The sequence below is a fragment of the Mustela nigripes genome, chromosome 4 (assembly GCF_022355385.1).
Source record: "Mustela nigripes isolate SB6536 chromosome 4, MUSNIG.SB6536, whole genome shotgun sequence".
NCBI classification, from domain to species: Eukaryota; Metazoa; Chordata; class Mammalia; order Carnivora; family Mustelidae; genus Mustela; species Mustela nigripes.
In genome coordinates, this window is record NC_081560.1 from 17,394,668 (window position 1) to 17,418,749 (window position 24,082).

A 24,082-nucleotide genomic window follows, 5' to 3' on the forward strand; every position below is an offset into this window, starting at 1 on the left:
CTTAGAGGAAAAACTCAAGTTTTTCACTATTAAGGGTATTGTTAGCTGTGGATTTTTCATTTATGAACTTTATTATGTTGAAGTGTGTTCCCTTTAAACCTACTTTGTTGAGGGTTTTTTATCATGAATGGATGTACTTTGTCATGCTTTTTCTTCATCTATTGAAATGATCATATGGTTCTTACCCTTTTTCTTATTGACGTGATATATCACATTGATTTGGGAATGTTGAACCATCCTTGCAACCTAGGAATAAATCCTACTTGATCATAGTTAATGATATTTTTTGTTTTGTTTTGTTTTAAGATTTTATTTATTTATTTGACAGAGAGAGATAGAGCCAGAGAGCACAAGTGAGGGGGGCGGGGAGGAACAGCAGAGGGGACTGGAGAAGCAGGCTCCCCACCAAGTACGGACCAAGCAGGCAGCCCGACAGTGAGGCTCAATCCCAGGACCCTGGGATCATGACCTGAGCTGAAGGCAAGCACTTAATGGACTGCACTGCCCAGGTGCCCTGGTGAATTCTTTTTTTTTTTTAAAGATTTTATTTATTTATTTGAGAGAGAGACAGTGAGAGAGAACATGAGCGAGGAGGTCAGAGGGAGAAGCAGACTCCCCATGGAGCTGGGAGCCCGATGTGGGACTCGATCCCGGGACTCCAGGATCATGACCTGAGCTGAAGGCAGTCGTCCAACCAACTGAGCCACCCAGGCGCCCCTGGTGAATTCTTTTTTAATGCATTGTTGAATTTGGTTTGCTAGTATTTTCTGAGAATTCTTGCACTTTGTTTATCAGGACATTGGCCTGTAGTTCTCTTTTTTAGTAGTGACTTTATTTGGTTTTGTTATTAGGGTAGTACTGGCTCATAGAATGAATTTGTAAATTTTCCTTTCTTTTCTATTTTCTGTGCACTGCCCACTTAGATAACTAGCTCCTCTGGTCAGTTTGGCATACATACTTCTGAGATTTTATACATATACACAAAAATGCACTATTTATTTATTTATTTAAAAAAGATATTTTATTTATTTACTTGATAGACCGAGATCACAAGTAGGCAGAGGCAGGCAGAGAGAGGGGGGAAGCAGGAGGGGGGGAGCAGGCTCCCCGCTGAGCAGAGAGCCTGATGCAGGGCTAGATCCCAGGACCCTGAGATCATGACCCGAGCCAAAGGCAGAAGCTTTAACCCACTGAGCCACCCAGGTGCCCCCCCAAAATGCACTCTTTAAAAATGTTTAGAATTAGAGGTTTTTGTTAAGGAAGTTTTAGGAAGCATTTTGTATTTTCTCATCTAGTTTTATTACTTAAAGGATTCAGCACTCTTGGTACACTTAATGCAGTCCTGTCCTTTTATTTAAAATTACATTAATTTGTTAAAACGAGAGTATCAGCTTAGAAAATAGATCAGATTTATGAAAAATTTGCTTAATAGTTAGCTGTCTTCCAAATCAGTGATTTAGTGCATCAGTAGCAATATGATGTATAAGATACACTGTGTATAAAAGATGTACTCTCCAATTTAGACTCTTCCAGTCCAAATTAGTAAAGCTTTAATATATGTTTCTTAGGCCTTGGGAAAAGCTTATTTAGTATTAACTTCTATTTAGATTTTTCTAAAAATCACTTTATAACACTAAAATGAAGAGCCATCTATTAACATTAAACATTAAAACATTGGACTTTATTAAATAAAACAGAGCTTAAGAATGGTGACAATTTAAAATTTTAAAATCATAGAACGCTGATTATCATTAAATATTTCCTAAGTAGCATTTTATTCCTGTTGCTGGTTATCATATTATTTGATTTTTTTTTTTGAAGATTTTATTGATTTGACAGAGAGAGAGAAATCACAAGTAGGCAGAGAGAGAGAGGGGAGGAAGCAGGCTCCCTGCTGAGCAGAGAGCCCGATGCGGGGCTCGATCCCTGGACCCTGGGATCATGACCTGAGCCCAAGGCAGAGGTTTAACCCACTGAGCCAACCAGGCTCTCCTTATTTGATACTTTTTTAAAAGATGCTGTTTTTAAGTACTCTGTGCACCCAATGTGGGGCTCTAGCTCATTACCCCAAGAGCAAGAGTCATACGCTGCACTGACTGAGCCAGCTAGGTGTTCCTATTATTTGATCCTCTTAAAATATTTTGTGCTTAACTGCAGAGATTTAATGTAATCATTTTGCATTTTTAGAATTTTAGAATCAGAAGAGACCTTAGATATTTATCTGATATAGATAGAGAAGCCTCAGGCCCATAGAAAGTCTATTTTATAGACAAGCCACAGGTCTTTAGAAAGTCAGTAACTTGACCAACTTCTTGAAACTAGTTATTACAACAATTAGAACTATAACCTAGATATCCCGCTCTGCATACCTAATTTTCTGACCCTTTCTAATCTTGAGTCTAATTGAAATAGAGAATGTGTTCAATATTTGCATGTTTAAAGGTTTTCATTTGGAAGAAATCTTCCAGAACCTGTAAGGACAAAACCATTTGTAGGAAGAGTCCATGTTTTCTTGTGAGAGAGTCTTAGGTCTTTGTCTTAGGGACATGTGGTTGATAATTAGCCAGTCTTTCATTATTCCATCTCTTTTTCTTCTTGCCCTCCTCCTTTGTTTTTGAGTGCAGGTAAGAAGACTGTAAAGTAGACATACAATACTGGACAAAATAAGGAGATTGAATCTAGGCACATAGGGTAAAACTGGAGTAAGTTAATAATTTTTTGTAATTTCCTGTTCTGTTTTAATCCAGTCACTGGAAACCAAAGGAACCAACCCAGTAGATTTTAATTTTATTTATTTATTTTTTATTTTTGAGAGAGAGTGAGTGGAGGGGAGGTAAAAAGCAGAGAGAGGAAGAGAGAATATTAAGCAGACTTCATTCCTAGTGTGGAGTCAATGTAGGGCTCAGTCTCACGACCCTGAGATCATCACCTAAGCCAAAATCAAGAGTTGGACACTTACCCAACTGAGCTACGCAGGCTCCCTGAGATACATTCATTCATTCATTCATTCATTCATTCATTTATTTATTTATGTGTGTGTTTGTTTATTTATTAAAAGATTTTATTTTTATTTGAGAGAGTGAGAGAGAGCATGAGAGTGGAGAAGGTCAGAGGGAGAAGCAGACTCCCCATGGATTTGGGAACTGGATGCGAGACTCGATCCCGAGAGTCCGGGATCATGATCTGAGCCGAAGGCAGTTGCTTAACCACCTGAGCCACCCGGGTGCCCTGAGATACATTTTTTAATATTATCTTTGTTGCATTTCTTCCACCTGTTATTTCTAAAGATTTTCTAGATAAAGCAAGGACAGGGTGTGGAATAAGATGAGAACATTTAGGTGATAATATTTATTCCTTTAGCTGTGAATCATGATGTTAGCCACAGTTGCATGTACAGTGTTTGTTAGCAGTAGCCTTTCAAAGATTATCTTCTGAATATTTGACAAAAGTAGTTGAAGAGTTGCAAACATTAGCAAAAGTACTTACTCTGATAAACATTTTAAAATCATTCATGGGGCGCCTGGGTGGCTCAGAGGGTTAAAGCCTCTGCATTCGGCCCGGGTCATGATCCCAGGGTTCTGGGATTGAGCCCCACGTCGGGCTCTCTGCTTGGCGGGGAGCCTGTTTCCTCCTCTCTCTCTGCCTGCTTCTCTGCCTACTTGTGATCTCTGTTTGTCAAATAAATAAATAACATCTTTAAAAAAATAAAATCAGGGACGCCTGGGTGGCTCAGTTGGTTAAGCAGCTGCCTTCGGCTCAGGTTGTGATCCCAGCGTCCTGGGATCGAGTCCCGCATTGGGCTCCTTGCTGGGCAGGGAGCCTGCTTCTCCCTCTGCCTCTGCCTGCCATTCTGTCTGCCTGTGCTCGCTCTCTCACCCTGATAAATAAATAAAAAATCTTTAAAAAAAATAAAATCATTCATGTCCTTTTGTATACTAGCCTTTATAATTTTAAAAATTAAAATTTTTTATCTAGTCAGGATGGGGTTGGGTAGTCTTATGGGAGTTAAAAGAAGGGTTCTTATGAAAAATAAATTTCTTCCTTAAAACTCACTAAGACTCAAACTTACTTCATTAGACTGTCCAATAAACTACAGTGACTGGCACACACCACCCAGAATTCTAGGGTAACTTCCTATCTTCATGGGTCTTTAGAGAACATAATCTTTGTCAGGGGTCAGCAGATTGTAGCCTGCAGACCAAATCCTGCCCATGGACTATTTTTGGAAGGTCTATGAGCTAAGAGTGGCTTTTACTTTTTTTAAAGGTTGTAAAAATTAAAAAAGAATATGCAGCATAGATAGTTTGTGGCCCTCAGAGCCTGAAATATTTACTGTCTGGCCACTGAAGAAAAAATCTGGCCATTTCTGATCAGAGTCAGATCAAATGGCAAAGGTTCTAAATGGCCAAAGAGAACCATGTCAGCACATTTAGAGTTACAGTGAAAATAATCCAAATGAAGAAAATCAACACAGGTGTAATGTTTGTTACAATATTGTTTATAGTAGGAAGAAAATTTAGAAGTGTTTTATAATGGGACTAATTAAATAAATTACAGGACATGTGTAGTAGAATATTATGCACTGGGAATCATCACCCGTGATTTATGCAAAGGAAAGCTGTTAATTGCATTAAGCAGGGGGCAGGATTCCAGAATAGTGTGTAGCATGGTCTTTGGTTTTTTTTAAGATTTTATTTTTAAGTAATCTCTGTACCCTGTATGGGGCTCAAAGCCATAGCCCCAAGATCAAGAGTTGCATGCTCCACTGACTGAGACAGCCAGGTGCCCCTTACCCTTTTTGTTTTAAACAAACATGTAATAGATGTCCGCGTAGATACAGAAAACCTTATACATTAGAATACGGGAATGTGTGTGACTTAAACATTTTTTTCTAATTGTTGCTTTTTTGTTATTGCTGATTGTCGTATGGTGAAGTTAAGTAATTGACCTTTTGCTATGGAAAAATTAAATTTGAACAGAGTTTGAAATCACAAACAGGTAATATATTAATATGTAAAATTGTATTAGAAGTATGGATACCCTATTGAAATTTAAAAGTCTTTGGACGGGGGCGCCTGGGTGGCTCAGTGGGTTAAAGCCTCTGCCTTCGGCTCAGGTCATGATCCCAGGGTACTGGGATCGAGCCCCGCATCGAGCCCCGCATCGAGCCCCGCATCGAGCTCTCTCTGCTCAGCAGGGAGCCTGCTTCCCTTCCTCTCTCAGGGAGCCTGCTTCCCTTCCTCTCTCTGCCTACTTGTGATCTCTGTCTGTCAAATAAATAAATAAATAAAATCTAAAAAAAAAAAAAAGTCTTTGGACAAATTATAGAAAATAGAACTGTTAAACTCCTCTTCCAGTTACAGTTTTTTTGTTTGTTTGTTTGTTTATTTTTTAAGTAGGCTCCACTGGAGCCCAGTGCAGGGCTTGAATTCATGACTCTGAGATCAAGACTTGAGCTGAGATCAAGAGTTGGATGTTTAACCAACTGAGCCACCCAGGTGCCCCAGACCATGAAGTTTAAAGTGTCATTTCTTCCTTCCCTTTCTTTTCCCCTTCATCTTCTTTCCTTTTTTAAAAACATTCCACAGTATGGTATTGAAGTGTAATTGATATAAAGTAGAATATTGACCTTTTATGTATGTATATATACTTGTCTCCAAAATCCAGATCAACATATGGAACATTTTTATCACTCCAGATCATTTACTTGTGTCCCTTTCAGTTAGTGTCCCAGTTAGTATCACAGCCTGCCCTAGGAGGTGACCAATCTGTAATTTTGATTAGCTTGGCTTGTTTAAAACTTTATATAATGGACTCATATATACTTTTTTGTTTATGACTCCTTGCTCTTAACATAATAATATATTTCAGATTTATCAAAATAGTTATTTATATCCATTTCTTTTCCATTGTGAAGTAGTATTCCATCGTGTGAACATAGCAAAATTTATCCACTCTGCTATTGATGGACATTTGAATAATTTGCTTTTTTGCTGGGAGAGGAAAGAGACTGTTACGAAAAATGCTTCTGTTGACCTTTTTTGTGCAAGTCTTTTTGTAGGCATATGCACTCATTTCACTTGGGTATATATCTAGGAGAGGAATTTCTGGGTTATAGGGTGTGTGAATAACTTTATTAGAAACTGCTGGTTTCCAAAAGTAGTTGTCCCATTTACACCCTAATCAAAATGTGGCAGTTCTAGTTGCTTCCTTCTCTCACTAATACTTGGAATTGCTAGATTTATTGATTGTAGCTATTTTCGTGGTTGTGTAGTGATGTTTCTGTGTAGTTTTGATGTGCTTTTCCGTGATGACCAGTAGTGTTAGACACATGAAGTGCTTATTGGCTGTTTGTGTAAATCGTATCATCTTTTATTATTGATTTGTAGGAGGTTTTTTAAATATATTTTGGATATGAATATTTTGTCAGATATATATTTTGTGAATGTTTTCTTGCAGTATGTAACTTTTCCTTTCATTAATGGTGTTTAATGTGTAGAAGGTTTTAATCTTGATGAAGTCCATTTTATTAATTTTTAATTTTGTACTTATTTTCTTTTATATGCTGAGAAATCTTTTCCCTTGGCCAAAGTCGTGAAGATATTCTCCTAAGTATTCTGAAAGCTTTATATATTTTCTCATTTATTTTTTTAAATTGAATTATTTGTCCTTTTTTTTCCCCCAGGGTTCTTCATGTATTTGAGGTATGAGTCTTTGTCAGCGGAATATAATTTGGCACTCAGATTTAACTCTGATTGATCTGAATTAATTATGTATATTAGGTAGATTCACTTTTTTTCGACATAGGTGCTCTGTGTCCTTACCTCTCTTTCTTCATTGAATTTTATTGGTGTCTATCCAAAAATTAAGTACCACAAATGCCAGCACTGTTTTAATTACTGTAATTTTATAGTAAGCTTTGAAATTTGATTGTGTAAGTTCTCCAGGTTTGTTTTTCAAGAATGCTTTTGTATTCTGAGTCCTTTACATTTCCATAAAAATTTTAGAATCACCTTGCTTATTTCAAGTTAAAAAGCCCATTTGGATTTGGATTTGGATTGCATTGAATGTATACGTTAATTTGAGGGTAACTGATATCTTAAAAATACCAAGTTTTTCAATTCATAAACATTGTGTATCTCTCCATTTATCTTTTTGATTTCTCTCTGCAAAAATCTGTGATTTAATGTAAATGCACCTCACATCCTCTTATTAAGTTTATTTCTAGGTATTTGGTATTTTATTTGATGCTATTACTAATGGTATTGTGGCTTTACTTTCTGTCTCCATTGTATATTACTAATACTTAGAAATACAGTGGTTTTTTTCACATGTTGCTTCTGTATGCATTGATCTTGCTAAATTTATCTAGTTCTAATAGATTCCCCCCCTTTGGAATTTCTGTGTATGAAGTTGTGTCATATGCAAATAAGGACTCATTTTAATTCTTTTCCGATTTTTTTTAAAAAAGATTTTATTTATTTATTTGACAGAAATCACAGGTAGGCAGAAAGGCAGGCAGAGAAGGGTGGGGGGAAGCAGGCTCCTGCTGAGCAGAGAGCCCGATGTGGGACTTGATCTTAGGAACCTGAGATCAAGACCTGAGCTGAAGACAGAGGCTTTAACCCACTGAGAAACCTAGGCACCCCTCTTTTCTGATCTTTATATCTTTATTTTTCTTGTGTTATACTGCACTGACTAGGATGTCTAGTAAAGTGTTGAATAGGTAAGTTGAAAGCAGATAGTTTTGACTTGTTTTTGATTTCAGGGGAGGTGTTTAGTAGTTCGCCAGTAGGTATGATATTAGCTGTGGGCTTTTTATAGACTCTTTATCTATAAAGAGTCTATAAAGTCATAAAGATTGGGGAAGATTCCTTTTGTTTCTAATTTGCTGGGAGTTTTTATTATAAATAGATGTTAAATTTTGTCAGATGCTTTTTCCACGTTTTTTGAGATGATCAGGATTCTTTTTTATTCTGTTAATGTAGTGGATTCCACTGACTTTTTTAAAGTTGTTAAATCAACTTTGCATTCCTGATATAATCACAGTCATGATATTATTTCTTTTAATATAATTGCTGTATTTTGTTAGTTTTTAAAGGATTTTTATGTCTATGAAGGTTTAGTAATTTTCATACAATATTTTTGTCAGGTTATGCCAACAATGTAGCTGCCTTATAAAATGCCTTGGGAAATGTTTCATTTTCCCATGTTCTCTGAGTTTGTCAAAGTTTGGTTGGTCTGATTTATTTATTTATTTATTTATTTATTTATTTATTGGAGATTTTATTTATTTATTTGACAGACAGAGATCACAAGTAGGCAGAGAGGCAGGCAGAGAGAGAGAGGAGGAAGCAGGCTTCCCGCTGATCAGAGAGCCCGATGTGGGACTCGATCCCAGGACCCTGGGATCATGACCTGAGCTGAAGGCAGAGGCTTTAACCCACTGAGCCACCCAGGCGCCCCTATTTATTTTTTTAAATATCTGGAAAATTCACCCATGAAGCCTCTGGAAAGGTTTTAAAAAAATAAATTACATTAACATCTAGAGGACAATCAAGATTTTCTGTACTTGGGTTAGTTTTAAAAACTTGTGTCTTTTGGAATACCTGGGTGGCTTAGTCAGTTACGCGTCTGCCTTCCGCCCAGGTCGTGATCCCAGAGCTCTGGGATTGAGTCCTGCATCAGGCTCTTTGCTCAGCAGGGAGCTCATGTGCTCCTTCTCTCTCTCTCTCTCTCTGTCTCTGAGATAGATAAATAAATAAAATCTTTAAAATAAGTAAATAAATAAATCTTTAAAGAAATAATAAAAACTTGTGGTTTTGTGGAATCTGGGGATTTCCTTTTAGTTGTTAAATGTATTGGCATAAAGTTGCTTCTCATGTTCTCTTTTATGCTTTTTACTATTTATGATATCTATAATTACCCTTTTTATTATGACACTGGTAATTTGTGTTTGTTTTATACATTGTCTGTTTTGAACACTCTTTACGTATACATATATTGCCTGACTTAAAAATGTTGTCTAACATTCTGGAATAATGTTGATATAATGATAACATTCTATATTATTCCTGATTTTAGTGGAAATCCCATTAATGTCTCATCATTAGAATGTATTGGAGTATGTATTCATTATTGTTGTAAGATAAGTTTCTCTTCCTAGTTTATTAAGTGATTTTTTATAAGGACAAGATAATTGGATTTTATTAAATGATTTTTTAGCATTCTTGAGATGGACAGTTTTTTTCTTTTGATCTTTTGAAGTGATAATTTCCTATTATAATGTCCTTGCACTTCTGGAAAAACTCTACTTAGTTTAATATTGTTGATGTGATTTTGCTGATATTTAGGATTTTTGTATTTGTTTTCATGGGAATGATCTATAGGTTTCCTATCTCAAATTTTGCTATTAAGTTTATGATGTTTTGTGTTTTCCCCCCTCTTTGCCTCCCTATTTTTCTCTCTCATCCTTCTGTATAATTATTAAGCACCTACAAAGTACAAAGCACCTTATACTTATCCTTGTTCCTTACTGTAAGGTTAATTTATTTATTAAATAGTCTTTGGGAGACATAGTCTTATAAATCTAATTTTGCTAGTTAAGTGTATCTTTTCACCTAATAGGTTGTAGTCTGGGTTGTTAACTCAGAAACACTTGAGGCTAGCTAGTTCTTCTGTGGTTCTTTGTTTGATGTAGATTGCTGCTTGGTTAATGTATTCTTATACATGCTTGTTGCTTTAACACAGGATTCTCTCATTTAAAAAATTCCTGTTTTGTGCATTAAAGCTTCTAGAAGCATTGGAGTTGTTACAGTTTACCGTAATTTGCCTAGTTCCAGGAAATTGGTGAAATGGTAACTGCTGAAGTTATAGCTACTGTCAAAGTTTAGACACTTTTACATGTGTAAGTATACTAACATTGTTTACATGTATCTATCACATGCTGTTATACATGTATATTGTCAGTACCAGAGGTCTGATTCTTTAACTTTCCTCCCATTAATAGATACACTGTAGTTCTTATAATAACTAATGGTTGCATACTTCATATAAAAAGACTATAGCTATATTGCAAAAAATCCCATACTCTGGGGTGGGGAGGGGGATTATAACTAGATAGTAAAGATATTTAGTAAATATAACTTTATTTAGTAATATTTAGTAAAGATATTTAGTATTTAGTAAATAACAAATATTAGATATTAAGTATTTAGTATTTAGTAAAGATAACTTTACTAAATGGTGACCTAATTTTAATGTTGTTTTGTTTTATTTTAAAGATTTTATTTATTTGTCAGAGAGAAAGTAAGTGAGTGCACAAGCAAGAGGAGTGGCAGGCAGAGAGAGAAGCAGGCTCAGCAAGGAGCCCAATGTGGGACTCGATCCCAGGACCTTGGGAACATGACCTGAGCCCAAGATAGGCACTTAACTGACTGAGCCTCCCACATGTCCCTTAATTTTAATTTTTTTATTTTAGTTATTTGCTCTTTTATTCCCCCTTCTCCTTTAATCTCTCACCACCATTTTTCATATAAGCTGTTTTCTCTTCAATTAAAACCCAGCTGCTTCTCTTGTGATACCAGTCATTAGTTTACCTTTAGCTGTTTTCCTTTCTTCTTAAAACTTAACTTAGACTCTATTATTTTATCCCTCTCCATGTCTTTACTTTTTTTTGCTTTTGCATTTTTCAGTACTCATATTTTACTTTCATTATTCCTTTTTGCATCTTCATCTGAATTTCTTCCTTCTATGAAATACAAAACTGCACCCAATTCTGAACTTGTAGGTAATTTTCTCACTCTTGTATTTTGTATACAAAGACTTTGATTATTTTGAACTTACTGAGGCTCCCAACATTGGAGACATTTTCTAAACATTTTGTAAGTATTGATTAACATCATTCAGGACAGTTTTACTTAATGTTTCAATGTGTTAATCAGAATGGTCTTGGATTTAATGTAGCTGTGTATGATAGGTAAATATTTCATGTCAGTGTTTCTCAGGTACTGTATTTGTTTTCTGAATTTTATCTAATTGGGAAGCAAGGCTATTTTGGAGTCTGATAAAGTAAATGCTTGGAGTGGTGAGAAACTGTTACGCTTAATATAATACTAAAAAAGATTGCCTCAGAAAGAAGGTTAAGAGAAATAGATTTGAAAGATTTGTCCAAGACTTAGGCTTATGCTCGGATTTTGAGGTTTCCCTGTAGGTTTGGATCAGGGGTCCCTGCTGCTTGTTTTCCTAAGGCCCAAGGGAGTGGTTTTTACATTTTCAAGTGTTTGAAAAAATAATCAAAAGAGTAATATTTTGTGATATGGGAAAATTAAGTGAAATTAAAATTTCAGTGCCCATAAATAAGTTTTATGGGAATGCAGCCACACTCTTTTTTTTTTTTTTTTTTAATTTTTATTTACTCATTTGACACGGAGAGAGAGAGAGCGCACAAGCAGGCTGAGTAGCAGGCAGAGGGAGAGGGAGAAGCAGGCTCTCTCCTGAGTAAGGAGCCTGACATGGGGCTCGGTCCTAGGACCCTGGGATCGTGACCCGAGCCAAAGGCAGTTGCTTAACCAACTGAGCCACCCAGGCGCCCCTACACTCAATTCTTTATGTGTTGTCTGCAGCTGTCTTTGTACTTGAGCAACAGTTGAGTGAATGTAGGTCTGTATGGCTCATGAAGAATAAAATAGTATTCAGCCCTTCACAGAAAGTATTTGGAACCTCTTTTCTTTTAGTGAGTGTTAGATTTTTTTTTTTTTAATGGGGCTTTTAGGTTCTTTCTTTCTTTTTTCTTTTTTTAAGATTTTAAAGATTGATTGATTGATTTCTAGAGATGAGGGAGTGGGACAGAGGGAGAAGGGAGAGAATCTCAAACAGATTCCTTGCTGAGTGGGGAGCCCCACTTGGGCTGACTCTCACAACCCTGAGATTATGACCTGAGCCAAAATAACAGTCGGATGCTTAACCAGCTGAGCCACACAGGCGCCCCTGGGGCTTTTAATTTCTAAAACGGCAGTGGTATGGATGAGTTAGTATATTTTTTATTCCACCATTAGATAAATCATATCTTCCATTTCCTCAGAATTGTGTTTTTAGTAATTTTTTTTTTAAACTATAGGCTTAAATTCCATGGTACTATTTGAAATGTATAATTACTTAAATAGATCATTTTGGGTACAAGAAATGAATATAATTTTAAAAATATGTATATATATTTTAAAAACTTATTTTAAAAAATATTTTAAGTATATTTTTACTTAGCATTTTTTTTTTTTTAAGATTTTTATTTATTTGACAGGCAGAGAGGCAGGTGGAGAGAGAGAGGTGGAAGCAGAATCTCCGATGAGCAGAGAGCCCAATCCAGGGCTTGATCCCAGGACCCTGGGATCATGACCTGAGCTGAAGGCAGAGGCTTTAACCCACTGAGCCACGCAGGTGCCCCTAAAAAATATATTCTTTATAAATTGCCTCACTCATTGATCATGAACTTTTACTTTTTAAATGTTTTTAAAGTATGTGTATAGATTATACCTTTATGCAATTTAAAGATTAATAAAACTAGCACATTGGAGTGTGTCCAACCTAGCCAAAAAATTGAAAGGATGAGCTTCCTCATTAGTTATTGTTTGCCGTGAAGAGGAAAGACCAAAGTGGTGGCAAGATGAAAGAATTTGGGATGGATGAATTGGAACTGATCTCTTGGTGGAAGAGGAACATGCAGCATGCGACCTGGGGATCAGAATTTAGGTGTTAGAATCTAAATGACTGGGTGACATAAAAATATGACTAAAGAAGAGGTTCCCCTTAACCGTTCTAATAAACATTTTTGTTTGTCTTTTAATACTGAGAGGATGAGAATGGCTCTTGTACTTCAGTTTTGTGTTTTTGCTGGACTGATGTTTTTCTTACCTGTTTCTCCTGGTATGCTATAAACTGATTTACAGACACATCTCTAAAAGGACTAATATATGTTCAGAGTGACCAGGAGGGTTTTGAATTTTTGATGCTTTGATTCATTTTTTTCAAACAGTTCTTTGGGTCAGTCCTTAAAGACTTTAAAATGGGCATACCCTTCTACCAGGTGCTGTCCCCCCCAAATAGATCTGGGGATTTTTTGTGGGGTGTTTTTGTTTTGTTTTGTTTTTCTGAATGGAAAATGTACTGGTATAGGCAACTCCTTTTGTTGACAATCTGTGTGAGTATGGTAGAGAACTAATTAGCACACTAATTAGTCTCTGCTTTGATTTTATGCAGATTTGATTTTATCTTATTAATAACACTTTCATCAGGCTTAGCCTTTAATTTTTTTTTTAACTCCTAGCTTTCTTCTGAGAGAACATTAAGCTAATAGGAAGCGTGTTGATTCTGATTCTCTAATTATACATTTAAAAGTTCTTCATCTCATCACTTTGTGTCTTTCTGTCAGATACACTTAATTTTTAATTTAAAATAGTTTTTCCCTTTATAAATGTAAATGTTTAGAGAGGAAACCAAACATAGTTACCCTGCTATTTTGGCATTTTCACTTTCAGTCATTCTATGTAACCCCCTGCTCCTTGTGGGAACCTATAATTTGTTATACATTTGCCTGTGGCACAGTGTTGAACACAATAGATGTGATCTTCGCACTTAAAGGATTCAAACTTTAATACTTTGAAGTTATTTAAAAAAATTAATGTATTATTATGTAAGAAATGCATTAATAGTCTGTTTATAAGACTTATACACAAGGCTTGTTTCCAACCCATCCCATTTCTTTCATTGTTTCTATAGATGTAGTTACTATTACCAGCTTGTATATAATTTTTTCTATGATTTTGTAATGTAAAAAAGTTGTACAGTACCTGCAGTTTAAATTTTTGCATTCAGTATGTTTGTATGTGTAGATCTGCTTTAGTCTTTTGAATTGTTGAATAGTGTTCTTATTGGTTTACTGTAATTTTGTCATATGGTATTGATGGACATTTAGGTTTCCCATTTTTTGCTATTATGAAAAAGTGCTGGAAGTGTTTGTGTATGCCTTAGTATATGTGCAGCTCTTTCTGTGTGGAAGATACAGGGAGGTGGGATTAGTAGATGATAGAGAATGAGTGGTTACCCTTGAAATTTTACTGTTCATATTCCTCTTAAAGTTGGAGCTTACTGGAGCTTATCTCACACCACTCTTCTCCTAACTGACATGTTGTTATTTCTTAATATTTTATTTTATCCTTGTTAAATCCAACAGATGATACTATTCTGTATAGAAGTACATGATTTAATATGCATATATTTTTACTATATTTTCTCACCATCCCTTCTTTAATATCTGACTGGCCTTGTGAGATCATTTTCCTTCTTCCTGAAGAACATCTTCACAATTTCCTTTAGTGGAGGTCTCTTACTGGTAAAATGTTTCTATTTTCATTTATTTGTTTTAATTTTTAATTTAGTCTCCTTATATTATCAGTTTAGTGCTTTATCATGGAAATTTGTAAGCATATATGAAAGTTGACCGTAGTGTAATGAAACCCAGTTACTTCTGTTGTACAGTTTCTGCACTTACATTTTACTGTTCTATTTTCATCTCTTCGCCATTCTGTTTCTTCTTTCCTGCTGAAATACTGTATCATGAAGTCTGTAAATACTTCAGAGTAGATCTCCCGTAAAAGAGCTTTAAAAAAAATAAACGTAATACTACTACTATACTTAACTCACAGTACTTCCTTAATATCCTCTAGTATCGAGTCCATATGATTATCTCAAAAAATGTTTTTATGATTTTACTCTCATTCTTGAGGGTTATTCTCCTCAGGAGCACAGTTGTAGGTTGCTAATAATTTTCTTTCAATATCTATGTATGTCTCTTCTAACTTCAGTTGTTGCTGTTGAGAAGTCAGCTCTAATTCTAATTATCATTGCATTGGGTGAGAGTTCCTTTTTAAAAGTCTGCTTTTAAGATTTTTGTTGCTGTTGGTGTTCTGCAGTTTTGCTGTCTGGTAGCTGGTTGTCCATTTGTTGATCCTACTTAGGTATATTGTGCTCTCTGGATCTGTGGATTATTTTTAACCATTGTGGAATCTGCAGCTGTTTTCTTTTAAGACTGAAAAAATTGGGGCGCCTGGGTGGCTCAGTGGGTTAAAGCCTCTGCCTTCAGCTCGGGTCATGATCCCAGGGTCCTGGGATCAAGCCTGGAATCGGGCTCTCTGCTCAGCGGGGAGCCTGCTTCCTCCTCTCTCTCTCTCTCTCTCCTCTCTGCCTACTTGTGATCTCTGTCTGTCAAATAAATAAATAAAAATCTTAAAAAAAAAAAGACATAAAATTGAGGAATATAGAGAAATATATAAAACATGTACAGTTTAATTCTAAAGCAAACATCTTTATAACCTGGGTCAAAAATAGAGTATTCCAAGTAGCCTCAGAGTTACCCACCCTTTCCCCATTCCAGATACATCTCTTCCCATTCATAACGATCTCCCTTCCATTCAGAGGCACTTATACTCTGACTTTTATTACCTTATGTGCATCCCTAAAATATATTTTCTTTTGTTTGTTGAAATGTATATGACCATTCGTCTTGCTTCCTTTGCTCAACATTATGTTTGTGAGATTCATCTGTCTTGTGTAGCTATAGTTCATTTTCTTTTCTTTTTTTTAAGATGTTATTTATTTGAGCAAGAAAGAGAGCAGCAGTAGAGAAGTAGCAGAAGCAGGCTCCCCACTGAGCAGGAAACACGATGTGGGGCTTGATCCCAGGATCCCGAGCTGATCACCTGAGCTAAAGGCAGGTGCTTAACTGACTGAGCCACCCAGATGCCCCACTGTAGCTCATTTCCATATGGCCATTATTTCTTCAAGTATATTTTTTTCTTATCCTTCTCTCTTCCTTTTGTACCCGGTATGAGTATGCTGATGCACTTAATGGTGTTTTACTTTTCTCTGAGGGTCTGTTCTGTTTTCTTTTTTCTTTTCCCTTGCTATTCCTTGGATTGCATAATCTTTAATCTTTATTAATCTGTCTTTGATTTTGCCATCTTATTCTTCTGCCAATTGAAATGCACTGTTCAGCCCCTCTAATGACTATTTAATTTCAGTTATTGTACTTTTGAACTCCAGAATTTCATTGTTTATTTTTAATAATACTTATCTCTCTTTTGACACTCTGTTTGATATGATGTCATCATACAGTCCTTTACTACTTTATTTTTTTTTATTTTTATTTTTTAAGATTTTATTTATTTGACAGAGAGAAATCACAAGTAGACAGAGGGGCAGGCAGAGAGAGAGAGGGAAGCAGGCTCCCTGCTGAGCAGAGAGCCCGATGATGCGGGACTCGATCCCAGGAGCCTGAGATCATGACCTGAGCCGAAGGCAGCAGCTTAACCCACTGAGCCACCCAGGCGCCCAGTCCTTTACTACTTTAATTATGGTTTTCTTTAGTTCTTTGAATATATGTAAATGACTCTTTGAAGTCTTTGTTAAATCTGACTTCTGGTGGCTCACACAGGCAGTTTCTGTGGTTGCTTTTCTCCTTCTGTATGGGTTAAACTTTCCTATTTCTTTCTATGGCTTGTAATTTCTGGTTGGAAACTGGACATCTGATACAATATCGTAGCAGCTCTTGATAATGGTCTCCCGTGCCCTTCTCAGGGCTTCTGATTGTTACTTGCTTATTTGTTTAGTTACTGAGTGGATTATTTTAGTGACTTCTCTTTCTCTCTTGGCATGTTAAGCATCTGGTGTTGTTCCTAGGGGGTGCAGATTTGGATATGCCCACATTCCCCCAGGAATTTTTCACAGGGCTCCCTTTCACTGCCTCTTTTCTTGACTACACCCAGATGTTAAGCTCCATTAATTGCCGTCTGCTTGCTCCATTGTTTTCAACAATGCCTTAGGACATGAATTGTTTCCCAGCTTGATCCAAAAAATTGGAGCTCACTAGAAGGGATAGTTCTTGGGTCAGAGCTTGAAATTTGTTCTGACCCCAGGAGGGTTCAGCCCAGCTGGTTTACAGGTTAGCCGGTATCTGAATCTCCTGTTTGCCCTTCACTACAATGCCCTAGGTTTTGAGATGGCCCTTAGGCTTGAACTTCACACTCTGTTGTAGACAAAGTCAGCATTGGAACAATGTTGGATTGAACAGTCTTCTTGGAAGAAATTCAAGGGTTATTGGTTTTAAGGCCTGCTTCATCTTTCTGGCAAAATCTTTGGCTCTGGAATTGTGTAGTAGAGACAGTGATGTGCTCTTCTCTCTGTGTGTCATCCCCAGTTTAGGAACTGAGCACTTCTCGGAAGCGTATATGGTGGCAGTCTCAGGTCACCTAGTCTTGCCTGTCTTGGTGTGGGACTTCTGCTTTCCAAAGTAGCTGGGTGAAGGACAGTCTGGGTCCTAGTATTTTCAGCCTGCAGCCTACAGCAGCAACATAGGACCTCTTTCCTGGGAATAGCAGTTAAGTGGAAGAGAGAGAGATGCCCTTACCTGCACTTACTTGGAACTTAGCTTTAGCATCAGGTAGCTTTGAGCAGAATGAGAAACGCTGATGTCCTGCCCCTCCTGGGAGATTGCTCTTGAACTGGTAGCTGTGGCGAGAGGGCACTCTTTGTTCTTGGCTACACCAGGCTGAAGTTTCAGCCTTCCTTAGCCGGAAGGAGGAAGGAAAGAGAGGAAGTAAGTAGATTTTGGTTCAGATACTACATAATCTTGCTGTTTTTCCCGAGTTTCAGATTTTCTTGAGAAAATGTTTCTTCATTTGCCTCATAACTTAGGGTCATTTTTGCTTATTGGGGTCAATAATGTATCCCAAAGACATAGACTAGAATTTGAAACACAAGAAGAGCTGAATAACTATTTATTGAATCACTCAGTAAATTAAGATAAAAAAAGAACTGTTGGAATGCAGAAAGTACATTGGTCAGCTATCAAACTTTTCTAATAAAGTGAGAACCTTTTTGAGGAGAAGGAATTAGTGTTATGATGTACTGGATACAGTTAGAACAACGAGTTAGCTTTCTTTTTTTTTTTTTTTTTTTAAGATTTTATTTATTTATTTGAGAGAGAAACAGTGAGAGAGAGCATGAGCTAGGAGAAGGTCAGAGAGCGAAGCAGACTTCCCATGGAGCTGGGAGCCTGATGCGGGACTCGATCCCGGGACTCCGGGATCATGACCTGAGCCGAAGGCAGTCGTCCAACCAACTGAGCCACCCAGGCGTCCCACGAGTTAGCTTTCTTGATAAGAGAGCCTAAATGTGCTTTTTTACCTTTTGTTTTTTAAACTCCCCCTTTAAAAGATACTCATTGTTAAGTTCTGCCCACTTTAAGTAGTGGTAGAAGTCTACACCCAAGTGGTTTAAGTTAAATCTTTCTTACTTGAATCATTTTCAATGTGTATGGAAACTTTTTTTTACAGGACAGAAACTTGTAGCAAATCCTTTTTTTCCCTTTAAATTGATACTACACGTAAGTGATCAGTTTTTAAATACATTTTAATTTTCATATTGTTAGATTTTTAGAAATATATTTGTATGCAAAGATTGCATTTTCTTATTGCTTTGATTTAAATGATTTGTCATCTTGTCTCTCTGATTTCTTCAGCTGATAAATTGGTGGTAATTTTAATAAGAACTCTCCCAAAATCAATGATCATATTCCTCTACCTGCAAATGAATGCATCCAAATTAGCAAATTACTTTTTTTTAGTATTGAATATTGCATCATAAGTAAATTAAAAACAAACAACCTTGCTTTTTCAGCGAGATGTTCAGAGAAGTCTGTTATTATGTCTAATATGTGTTTGCTGCATATGGACTTCAAAAGACTAGCATTTTTGTTCATTGTCTCTTCTAATAGGTGCTTACACATTTATGGATGAATAAATAGATACTTCTCTTCCATTTCCTTCACTTCCCTTCCCTTTCCCATCCATCCTTCCTTCCATCCATCCATCCCTTCTTTGTTGATGTCCTTCTTCTTACAAATAGTTTCATGATACCAGCTGTTCTGAGGTTTTTGGATATGCTAATAAATAAGACAGTGTCTTCCCTCCTAAGAGTTCATTTCTACTGGAAAAAGATTCTGTTCATCTTCTCCTACCCTTATCTACCTCTTCTTCCCTAGCAAATGCTTAGGGGACATGTTACAGAGTGTTTGAGATGACTTGGGTACTGATTTTGATTTATATCTTCTGCAAGTAAAATAATTTACTAAATGAGGAGCGCATTGGTGGAGAGGTTGAAAGCAGTCCCATGTAATTGATTCTTTTATGTATAATGAATCTTAACCTTTATGAAGGAGACTTTAAATTCTTAGGTAGGTATTTTTCTAAAACATAAATAAGCTTTCCTCCTGTTCTAAAGGTAAAACAGACAATCTTGAGTTCCGTAGTATATGTATATTCATGATATATGTATACTGGTACTTTGGTACTGAATTTAAAATGGTGATATCTGGGCACCTGGGTGGCTCAGTGGGTTAAGCCTCTGCCTTCCGATTGGGTCATGGTCTCGGGGTCCTGGGATCCGCCCACGTTGGGCTCTCTGCTCAGCGGGGAGCCTGTTTCCTCCTCTCTCTCTGCCTGCCTCTCTGCCTTCTTGTGATCTCTCTCTCTGTCAAATAAATAAATAAAATCTTAAAAAATAAATAAAATGGTGAAGTATTGTTGTTGATATTTAGGCAATCAGCTTACCTTGCCTTTTAAAAAAATTTTTTTTTTTTTTTTAATTTGACAGAGAGATCACAAGTAGGTCGAGAGGCAGGCAGAGGGAGAGGGAGAACAGGCTCCCTGCTGAGCAGAAAGCCGGATGCAGGGCTCAATCCCAGGACCCCTGAGATCATGACCTGAGTGGAAAGCAGAGGCTTTAACCCACTGAGCCACCCAGGCAACCCCTTACCTTGCTTTTTTATTTAGCAAATTGTCCATAGCTAGTGTTCAGTCTCTTTTTGCTTTTGTGTAGTTTATTATATAAGTAACATGCTTTGTGCAATAGGTGCCTAATATAGAAACGGTGGATAACTTAGTGTTGTTTCCTATTTTTGAAGAGAGTTGTCAGTCATAAATGATATATAACAAATAATGTGTTCCCATTTTTTATTATTATTCATTCATCAACTAAGTGAGTACTTGCTGTTTGCCACAGGCCATGTTGTAGCTGCTTGGTGTACACTATCATAAAGGTTATATACCAGGTAATTCCTCTGCTCTCCTACTAAAATTTCCACTCTAGTGAGACTGGACTGGTTGTTAAATAAGAATTTTATAGTTCTAAACAGTGATTAAGTAAGCTGTAAGTGGTGTGGAATTATACTTAAAGATTTTAAAAAATGTTAGTTTATAGTTCTGTGTATATATATCTCGTATATTTTTTATGGACACTTAAGATGCTATTCTGGATGCTTTTCAAAGCCTGTGTGTGTGTGTGTGTGTGTGTGTATTTCATATCTATGAACAGCTCTCTATTACGTGTTGTTACAGTGTATTTTGGTTATGTAGTATATCCAGGAGTATAATTTGCAGTGCAGTGGAGTTACATCATATGCACATTTACCTTATGACAAAATCAGCCATGAGATTGGCAAAAATTAAAGGATTAATGACTAAGGAACCAAATACTTAAAAAGTTTTCTCAAAAGTGCTGTTTATACCCCATTTAACTGTGTCTAGTGTATATTTTTCTTTTATTGATTTTTTAAATAAAATGTATCCTAAACTTTGTCATTTTAAGTATTTTGAAGTGTACAAGTTCAGTGGCATTAAGAACATTCACAATGTTGTCTAACTACTACCACTTTCTGTTTCTAAAACCTTTTTTATCATCCCAACCAGAAACTCTGTATTTATTAAGCAGTAACTCCCCATTCTCCCTCTCCCCAACCCCCTGGTAACCTCTATTCTTCTTTCTGTGTCAGTGAATTTGCCTATTCTAGATACCTGCTTCCCTCTCTCTCTCTCTGCCTGCCTCTCCATCTACTTGTGATTTCTCTCTGTCAAATAAATAAATAAAATCTTAAAAAAAATATATATATATATTTTATTTATTTATTTGACAGACAGAGATCACAAGCAGGCAGAGAGGCAGGGGGATGCAGGCTTCCTGCTGAGCAGAGAGCCTGATGTGGGGGCTCGATCCCAGGACCCTGAGATCATGACCTGAGCGGAAGGCAGAGGCTTTAACCCACTGAGCCACCCAGGCACCCCGAGTATAGGATTTTAATTTTGTGTACTTCACTACTCTTTGGTGTTCTAGGAGCATTATATTTGTGTCGGAATTTATACTATGTTGTGGTATTAGTTGCAGTTGATATACAGAATAAGAACTTAGGTAATGAGGTAGAGATTTTCTGTATTATTGACTCTTTTGAGAAAATAATACCATTTTCACTTTTTGGAAACATGGCATTTCATACACAAAGATATGCAGCTGCAACTTCAGTGATGATTATTTCTGTCTTATCATGCTGGAAAGGGGATGGGTTCTGAAGCTGGTGGTCTTACTTTTGATTTGTGTGTTTTAACCCTTAAGAGTTTCCCGTGTGGCCTCACTTTCACCTTTTATAAAGGATATAATGTGTTCTTACCAAGTTACTGTGAGGATTAGATAGTATATGTGAAAATGAACTCTTTTTCAAAATTAATTAGTGAATCAAAAACTAATCACTTCTGTCCTAAGAACCCCCCCACACCTCCTCCAGGAAGTCATTGACTTTACTTTCCTTTTTCATTTAAAAACATCTTTTCTTTTTGTGTCTTATACCTTTATAAATTTTATTGTTTTAGCTCATTTTGTTTTATTTTTATTTTAATATACTGCAAATATAAATATATAATTTATATAATATATAATTTTAATATAAATACTAATATTTATGAAATAAAATTATTCTTCCTTAAATGAAAATTTGGGCTAAGGTAATTGGAGAAGAGAGAGTTTATTTCAAAGCTTATTTTAAAGCTTGATTTAGTGGTGTTATATAAAGGAAATTCCTCTATATTTGAATTTTCATTTAATTTTGCATGTCTTAGCATTTCCAGATAAATAAATTGAGTCCTAGAGCTTTTGATTGTCTTTTCCAAGATTATGTAGCTATTTAGTGGAGGCATGAGGCAGAAATCAGCTCTTTTACCTTGTATTCCAGTGTTCTACCACATTAGACTTCCCTCCTACATTTTACCAGTTCTGTGATTTCCTTTGGCAACAGGTTTGCATGGCGTCTCTCCATGGTACTAGAAATGTACAGAGTGCACTTGCACTTCTATTAACCACCTTAAGGGATTTCTTGCTCTTGTTCCTTTTACTCCCTCTAAACTGGGAAATAACTCTTGCAGACCTTTTAAAAGATTTTCCTAGGGGTGCCTGTGTGGCTCGGTCAATTAAGCATCTGCCTTCGGCTTGGGTCATGATCTCCAGGCCCCATGTTTGGCTCCCTGCTCAGCAGAGAGGCGGCTTCTCCTTTCCCTTCTCCCTCTGCCCCTCTCTCTGCTTGTGGTCTCTGTCTCTCTCAAATAAATAAAATCTTTTAAGAAGTTTTTTTTTTTTTTTTTAAAACAGGCAATCAAAAAGCAAGACTTCAATATGTCATCTTTTGTTTATGGTAATTTAGTTTTTGGAAAGCTTTTCAATTCGTAAGTCCCAGCTGTTTACCTTCCAGCATCCCATAAATAGCCTCACTAAAACTCAAGCAAGCTATTGTGGAGGTAACATCATGTAATCTAAAGTATGTTGGAAGTGTAGATAGCACCTCTCAATTAGTTTCCTGTTGTTGGAAATTATGTTTGAGTTTGCTTTTTCTGCAGGTATAGTTTGGGATATTCAAGTTGGAGGAGCTATTAGAAATCAGCTCTAATTTTAATATATGAAGAAACTGATAGTAGCAAAATTGAGTCTGCAAACCAGGATTCCTGAATATATATACCATGTCTTTAAAAAATTTTATTATATGCCATTATATATTATGGTATATAATATATATACCATGTCTTTAAAAAGATTTATTTTGAAATAATTATAGAGTCATAGGAAGATATTTTCTTTTTCTTCTAATTATTAAAAGCAGATTTATGGGATGCCTAGGTGGCTCAATTGGTTAAGTGTCTGCCTTTGACTCGGGTCATGATCCCAGGGTACTGGGATTGAGTCCCACATCGGGCTCCTTACTCAGTGGGGTGCCTGCTTCTCTCTCTGCCTTTTTTTCCCACTGTTTGTGCTCTCTTTTTCTCTCTCTGACATAATAAATAAATAAAATCTTAAAAAAAGAAAGATTTAACTTAATTTTTCAAAAGATGAAAATAATTCATAAGGTTTGCTGTTTTAAATACAAAAAGAATATTTTGTAACAAATCAGATAATACAGATTATTCTAAAATAAAATTAATTTCAAAAGTAAAATCTACTTACCTCCATTTTGTCTTTTTTGATAAGGTAACATTTTAGTGTGTAACCTTTTATGTGCTTTATTATCTTAGAGAAACAAATAAAATATATATACATACAGGGTTTAGATATTTATGTGGAAGTAATTGAGTTGGTCTCCAGCTTGATTTATTTATTTAATTCTAAAGATAGATTTATTTATTTATTTATTTATTTGCCCACACTGAGCAGGGAGCCTGATGTGGGACTCAATCCCAGGATCCTAGGATCATGACCTGACTTAAAGGGAGATGCTTAACCGACTGAGCCACTCAGGCATCCTCAGCTTGATTTATTTACTTTTTAAATTTTTAATCTATTTTTAAGATTTTTATTTATTTACTTGAAAGAGAGTGCAAGCGATGGGGTATGAAGAGGGAGGAGCAGAGGGAGGGGGTGTAGCAGACTCTGCAGTGAGTGGGGAGCTTGTTGTGGACCTGGAGATCACAGCCTGAGCCAAAATCAAGAATCAGATGCTTAACCGACTTTAAGTGCCCCAGGTGCCCCTCCAGCTTGCTTTAAAACAAAACCAAAAACAAAAACCTGACAACTATATAATAGACATCTTCTGATTCAAGACATCCAGTTTATGGCTCTATCATTATTTATTTAATGATTTCCCAACTGATGGACAGTGACTTTGCAGTTTTATACGCTAGGAACAGTGCTGCCAAACAGAGTAAAGTACCTGGTGCACAGG

The 24,082-nt window shown here is 36.3% G+C and overlaps 1 protein-coding gene across 7 annotated transcripts in view; it reads left to right on the forward strand.

Annotated features, from left to right (window-relative positions):
* Nucleotides 1–24,082, forward strand: part of CNOT4 (CCR4-NOT transcription complex subunit 4) — a 141,256-nt gene that overhangs the window by 35,818 nt on the left and 81,356 nt on the right. The window lies entirely within an intron of this gene.